This window comes from Bos javanicus, chromosome 15 (assembly GCF_032452875.1).
Source record: "Bos javanicus breed banteng chromosome 15, ARS-OSU_banteng_1.0, whole genome shotgun sequence".
Classification (NCBI taxonomy): domain Eukaryota; kingdom Metazoa; phylum Chordata; class Mammalia; order Artiodactyla; family Bovidae; genus Bos; species Bos javanicus.
Genome location: NC_083882.1, coordinates 49,496,203 through 49,503,604, shown reverse-complemented (window position 1 = coordinate 49,503,604; position 7,402 = coordinate 49,496,203). Strand labels below are relative to the sequence as shown.

At 35.1% G+C, this 7,402-nt stretch overlaps 1 pseudogene; it reads right to left on the bottom strand.

The window, feature by feature from the left end:
* Positions 1 to 3,157: 3,157 nt before the first annotated feature.
* Positions 3,158 to 4,169, bottom strand: LOC133261326 (olfactory receptor 52K2-like; annotated as a pseudogene).
* Between the last annotated feature and the right edge of the window lie 3,233 nt (positions 4,170 to 7,402).

Here is a 7,402-nt window from a genome sequence, read left to right as displayed (position 1 = left end):
GGTGACAACTTAGTATAGTAAAAGATGACAGATTTTGTTCTAAGGAGTGATGTGTATAAATCAATTCATTTTACTTGACAATTCTCTGTTGTTTTATAAACCTGAAAATAAATATTTATGTGTATGTGTATAAATTTGTGTTTTTCTTGACAGTCATTCACAGGAAGACAGTTAAATGGCAATGCTCTATTTGCCTATAATCAGAACAAAAATGAGGAGGATATGTACATTCCATTCAAAAAGATACAGATTAAGAGAATAACCCTAAGAAGTTTTCTGTGACTTCATTAAGAAAACCCCAAATGCAAGGTTATTATTTTCTGTTACTGGAACCAGCAAGAAGAGAGAACAGGAGATGACTATGGCATTAGAAATGGTTTTGGGAGACAAACAGTAGTAAGAATACAGAGATCCAAAGTTGTCTACACTCTTACACTTTTCACATTCATGACATGTAAGTGTGCCCAGAATATACCACCCATTGTCAGAGAAGAAAATGGGATAATCTTAGGAACTGAGATGACTGAATATAGAACTGTTTAACTCAAACTGGACACTACTACCCCTTACACACACACACACACACACACACACACACACACACACACACACACTGACTTGACCTAATCCATGGTGAACTTTATTTAACTATCTACTTGATAATCTCTGGAACTATTTTCTGACTTTCTAAACTCCTTAGCCTTGGCTAATTAACTATTTCCTACTCCTATCATAGCACTTGTCACACTGATTTCAGTGTGTAATATAATTCAATATAGTGTAATTGTTAAGAATGCAAATGCGGTACCAAACTTCCTACATTCAAATCCTGGTTCAACTTGTAACCATCTCTGTGATCACGGGAAAATGATATAACTTCTCTATTACTCAGTTTCCTTATTTGTAAAATGAGGATATTAAGGTGACAAACCATGTTTAGTTTACATGATAATTTAATGGGTTAACATATATAAAGAATTTAGGAAGGGCAATGAAAATGCAATTTCTATACAAGTATAATTAGATGTTACACCAAAAACAAATCTCCCTATGTTTCAATCAACCTTATCAAACAGCTGGAGCAAAATATTTCTACCCTACTCTTGATGTTTATATATTGTAAAGCCAGCCTTCCTCTATACCCTTCTCCTCTATGTACTAGGAAGAAGCAGTAGATTGGAAAATTTAGTAAGAATAAACTGAGTAAGTTTAATTAAGACAACTTTACCCCCCACCCCTTCCTGGAAGGGAGGCTTTCTAATAAAGTCAATGTTCTTTGGTGTTCCTTCATGTGATGAGCCCTCTTATTCTGATTAGGAATACACACTTAACTCTGGGGCTTAGTTAGAGTGATTCCTGACTCACAAACCAAATTAAGTCTTCAAAATGGTCTTTATCACTCTGGACAAGAATACTGGAGTAGGCTGCCATTCCCTTCTCCAGGGAATCTTCCTAACCAAGGGATCAAACTCGGGTCTCCTACATTGAAGGCATATTCTTTTCAATCTAAGCCACTAGGGAAGCCTCTTATCCCTAAGACAGAAATTTTTGAACCCACCTTTTTAAAAAAAAATCGATCTTTTCAGGAATCACATGGGAAGGAAAGAATATATTTATTCTGTACACCTCTGAGCCCCTGAAACTTATTACAAACCTTACCTTATGGATCTCTCTACCTCACAATGAATTCTGGTCAAATATAAAATACTGGCTAAATGAATCTAAACTGAGGATGACTATGATGGATGGAATGAACAGCAAAGAAACTTCAGCCTTTGAGAAGCTGTTTTACAGAGATTTCAGTGAAATTTGGCTGTATACGGAAGGAATCACTGTGAGACTGTAGGAAAATTATGGCTTCAGAGCTCCACAGACCCCAAATCCTAGCTCCTCTACTCACCGGATTATTGAATATATCTTTGTTGAGCTGTTTCATATGGGTATTTACAATAATTAACTCTACAAAAATATTGTGAGGGTTAAGTAATTATGTATACAAACCATATAGTGAAGAGCTTGGGACCAAGCAAATGCTTAAATGTTGATCTCTTTATATCCTTAGGTTGAGTCAGGGTGAAGTACTTGACTAAAACATTTTTCCAAACATTTTCCCACTGGTCAACTAACTTCTCTGTGCCTTAATCTGCATAGCTGTAGCTCAATTTTAGCTACATCTAAGAATCACCTAAGAAATTTTAAAACATGGGTACTTGAACACTAACCCCACTATAGTTTTGCCTTCTGTAGGATTTCATTTAAACAGAATCATATAGTATGTAGCCTTTTATCATTTAGCTAAGGTCTATGAGAGTTATATATGCTAAACTGTAAGACACCAAAGAAAGCAATAGAATTAATTGACAAAGAGAAAGTATTAAAAATTAACGACAATTTGGTCAACAGATTTTTTCAAAGGCATAATAAGTTCCAAAAGACTGAAGGATAATGACTTCAAAGGCTAATAAAATGTAATAACTGGAGGATAGAATTGTGTAGCTAAAAAAATCATTCAAGAAGGAGGATGAGGGACTTCTCTGGTGGTCCAGTGGCTAAGACTCCACGCTCCCAATACAAAGGGCCTTGGTTCAATCCCTGGTTGGGGAACCAGATCCCGCATGCTCCAACTAAGACCCAGTAAGGCCAAACAAAAATAATAAATTAAAAAAAAAAAAAAAGATTGAGGATGAAATAAATAAATCTTCAAATGAACAGATAACAGAAAAGCTAGCACCAAAATAATCTCACTAAGTACTGTCAAGTATGTAATTAAGAAAAAAGGACATTTAATCAAGAAGAAAGGACTGAAGAAAAAATAGGAAAATTTCTAAATCTGATAATGTCTAAAATGATAAACAAATAGATATATGATATATAGCTTTTATTTTTTGCCTCATATAATTCTCCACAGATTTTGTTCGTTTTCTGGGCTATTATAGGAAATAATATTTTAATACTTTGAAAGAGAGTTCTACTTGGTAATATATCTTCCTTAATGTAATGACTGTTATAACACAGAGTATACCATTGGATGAGTTACTTCCCACAGAAAAATCTAATCCCTCTGACCATTAAGACAGGGTCTTCATGAAAAAAATAAAAACACAACTTTTAAGATAGAAAATATATTATTTGTTCATTTGTTCACATCACTCAACAACTAAGAGGATTTAGTCCAGAAATTTTGAAAACCTAAAAAATTTAAGAAACTTGTCCTGTATCTTCTTGGTCATTACCCCACAGATGATGCGGTTCAACATGTGTGAGTCTAGGAGATAAATGTCCACAGATACGTGGACATGGGGTGCCACATGATGCCCAAACCTGTGAGTTTAAAAAGAGAAGAAGGCTAGAGTATAGGACACTAAGATTACACAGACACGAGAGCCACAAGTACCCAAGGTCTTGAGTCGAGCATTCTTGGATGGGAGGTAGAAGACAGTGTAGAATATGAGGACATATGAACAAATGATCAATATGAACTCCACTCCCCCTGTAAGAAATGCAATAATGAAGCTATAGGCTCTACGGATTCTGGTCTCTGCAAAGGCAATCTTGATGAGGGCCATGAACTCACAATAGGTGTGGGAAATGATATTGGTCTCACAGTAGGGAAGACACCATAGAAGGAAAGGGTGAGGAAAGAGAAGTGCTGTGCCCCGGAATACAATTGCTAGACCCATCCCCCAAGTTACAGAATGGGTCAGAATAGCAGAGTGTCTTAATGGATTACAAACGGCTACATAGAGGTCAAAAGCCAAGGCCAGGAAGAAGCCAGACTCCATGGTGGAGCAAGAGTGAATCAGTAACACTTGGGTGAGGCAGGCTTCAAAACGAATCTCTCCATCATGGAACCAGAAGAGGCTGAGAATTTGGGCACAGCTGTAGTGCACACAGTAAGGTCAGCTACAGCCACCATGCAGAGGAAGAGGTACATTGGCTCATGGAGGCTGGAGTCTGTCTTGATGATAAACAGAAGAGAACAGTTTCCCAAGAGGGCAAAAAGGCAGCCCCAATGAAAGGGGATGGAGATCCACATGTGAGCAGCCTTCAACCCAGGAATGCCAATGAGAATGAAGGCTGATGGATGGACGTCAGTCTTATCATACACTGGCATAATCAGTGTCAGATATTTAGCTTTCTCTTCATGGATTTTCCTCTAAAGCAAACAAACAAAACCTTAAAAAACTTTGAAACTTCTGACAAACATGCCAAATATAGGGAATTGCAGGTAGTGGATTGCAGGTAATTACAACATTTGTAATTTATTTAGATAGAAAATTTTCATCATATGACTCTCGGATATTTCATAACAATCCAAACCAACTTTTTGGTCAATCCAATGTTAGACTTGGCTTGTGCCTAAGACACTGATTTCAAAGACCTCATTCTTAATATAATCAATTGCCCTAAGGATGTGATCATTTATTGCATTGCATTTGTATATGTGAGAAAGGGAAAGAGGATCCTGTGCATAACATTAGAAAATATGATCACCATTAGTTTTATTATGGATGTTGGTTGAAAATTTCCTTTTAAAAAATTCCACTAAGAAGCTGGCCCAAATATAAGTTTTTCTCTTACTAATTAACACTTTTCCAATGCACTTTCAATATATGTTATATCTCAGAGGTACAATTATCATTGTTAGATAAAAGCTCTCTCAGTGACACCCTGTTCTATCGATAGTGTAGATATACTCTGAGCTAATGCATTTTGAGCTAATGAACTTCCCCTCTTTTTTTTCCCTACAATGAACATTTATATCCTGTTTTTAAAAACATTTTTTAAATTAATTTATTTTTTATTGAAGGATAATTGCTTTACAGAATTTTGCTGTTTTCTGTCAAACCTCAACATGAATCAGCCGTGGATATACATATATCCCTTTTCTTTTATCTGTAATGTGTGGATCCATCAAGACTTTCATATTTATCATGCACCTTAGCATTCTGTCTTTTATTGCTCTGTCTCACTGTACCATTTAAATATACCATTTAAAAATACTTTCTTAATGGAAAATAAAATCTAGTCCTCACTGGCAATTAGGAAATTGAAAATTACAATAATATGATACAAAACACATATTATATTCTTAACCAAAAAAATATCAAGATTGGTGATATATTGTAGTGACATTTGGGTTAAAGGACAACTTTTACACTCAATTGGTAGGGGTGCAAACTGACCCAATTTTAGAGGGAAATTTTTTAGTAAACATTTTTACTAAAAATAATATTTTTGGTAGAACATTTTAACTACTTGCCATCCTAGAAAATAATTTTCTATATATACACGGAGATATATACAGTGTTTCTCATTGTAAAACTGCCAATGATAGAAGAAAAAATACAAAATTCAAAATGTCTCTCAATAAAATTAAGTTAAAAGTTGTGGCAAATTTATATTATTTATTATTAAGCGGTAATCAAAATAAGGTATACTTAACTAATATAGAAGAAATTCAAAATTTTAAAAATGCACTTAAATTTGTTTTCTATTCCCATATTAATATACATATATATATATATATGTGTGTGTGTATAAATATGCATGTAATATATAGAAGATACATTCTGTAATATAAATTATTATATATATATGTACATATGTATATTCAGTTCAGTTCAGTTGCTCAGTCATGTCTGACCCTTCACGACCCCATGGACCACAGCACGCCAGGCCTCTCTGTCCATCATCAACTCCCGGGGTTTACTCAAACTTATATCCATGGAGTCAGTGATGCCGTCCAACCATCTCATCCTCTGTCATCCCCTTCTTCTCCTGCCTTCATTCTTTCCCAGCATCAGGGTCTTTTCAAATGAGTCAGCTCTTCGCATCAGCTGGCCAAATATTAGAGTTTCGGCTTCAACATATGTATTTAATATAAACAAATGTATACTGAAAATTTATGCTGAAAACAATCCGAAAGGATACACACTCAAATTAGGAGTCATCTAAAATGAATGATGGATGGAAAAGAGTGGAGAAAGAATAAAATTGAGCTGTAACACTATGATTTGACTTTGTAAATAGTTTCCGTGGACTCAGTGTATACATGTGTTACCAGAATAGTTTAAGGTTAAGGTAAATTAATCAGTAATGAAGAGTTAAATTGTAATCTTCATAAAAAAATAGAAACAGAATTACAAATGAGAAGTGGCCTTCTGTGTCTTGCAAAATATCATGAAATTTTTCTAACCTCTTTAATTAGAAACTTTTCTCACATCTCTCTGCATAAGGAATTGGTCACTTATTCAATTCATGAAGGTGGTGATCCTGTGTTTTGTTCATGTTTCTTTACACATCCAACCTTCAGTAATTTTTGGTTAAAACTGAAGACTCTACTCACCTGTCAACTACCCTGAGATTACCTTTCTAGCTGCTCTGATCATCATTGACATCCCTCCTCAGTGTCCTTATGGTATGTGCACTTACCTGCCTTCTATCTCTTGTCATACTGTATTTTACATTTCTGCATATTTTTCTCCTTTATTGTATTACACATTGTTACTTGGCAGAGACAATATCTTTTCTGATGTTTGCTGTTTTTTCAATTAATGAATAAAGAAAAAAAGAAACAAGATGTAAGGGAATGCTATTATTTTTGTTAGTAATTTAAATAAAGGATAACCAGTAAGTTGTTATAAATTTATGACACCAGACACTATCCCCAACTTCATTTATCAACCATTTCCTGATTTTGATATTAACTCTTTCACACATACCAAGGGATCAGTCTTCAGAAAAATTGAATTTCGTCAATATTTTGTTTCTTATTTGATAACAGGATGGAGAGGAAGAGGAAATAGCATGAAACTCACACTTGCTGATGGAAGAATTAAATATATGGCCTATAATGTCTTCTGGCTAAATCCTACTTCCTCTATCATTCTTTACAATAAACAAGGAAACAATCTAACAGGAACTGAGTATCTACTAGAACTATGTAAGTTGCATTGCAGGTGTTACCCCATTAAGTCCTTAAGGAAACTGTGACATGTCTCATCATGTCTGACTCTTTGTGATACAAAGAACTGTAGCCCACCAGGCTCCTCTGTCCATGGAATTCTCCAGGCAAGAATACGCGAGTGGGTTGCCATTTCCTTCTCCAGGGGAACTTCCTGTCTCAGGGATAGAACACGGCTCCTGCACTGAAGGCAGATTCTTTACCATCTGAGCCACCAGGTGGTTTTCTTATCATGACACAAATAAGAAAACAAGTTAAGAATGTTCATTTGCCAAAACCTATACTATACGAATTCGTGGACTATAACTTGAAACCAAGCATAATCACAAAATTTTTAATCTTTGTATTAGCCATTAGAATATATATTCTACAGGGTTTTGTAAATGTAAACTGACACAGTGCAGTTAAGATGGCTTTGAATATCATGGACCGTTG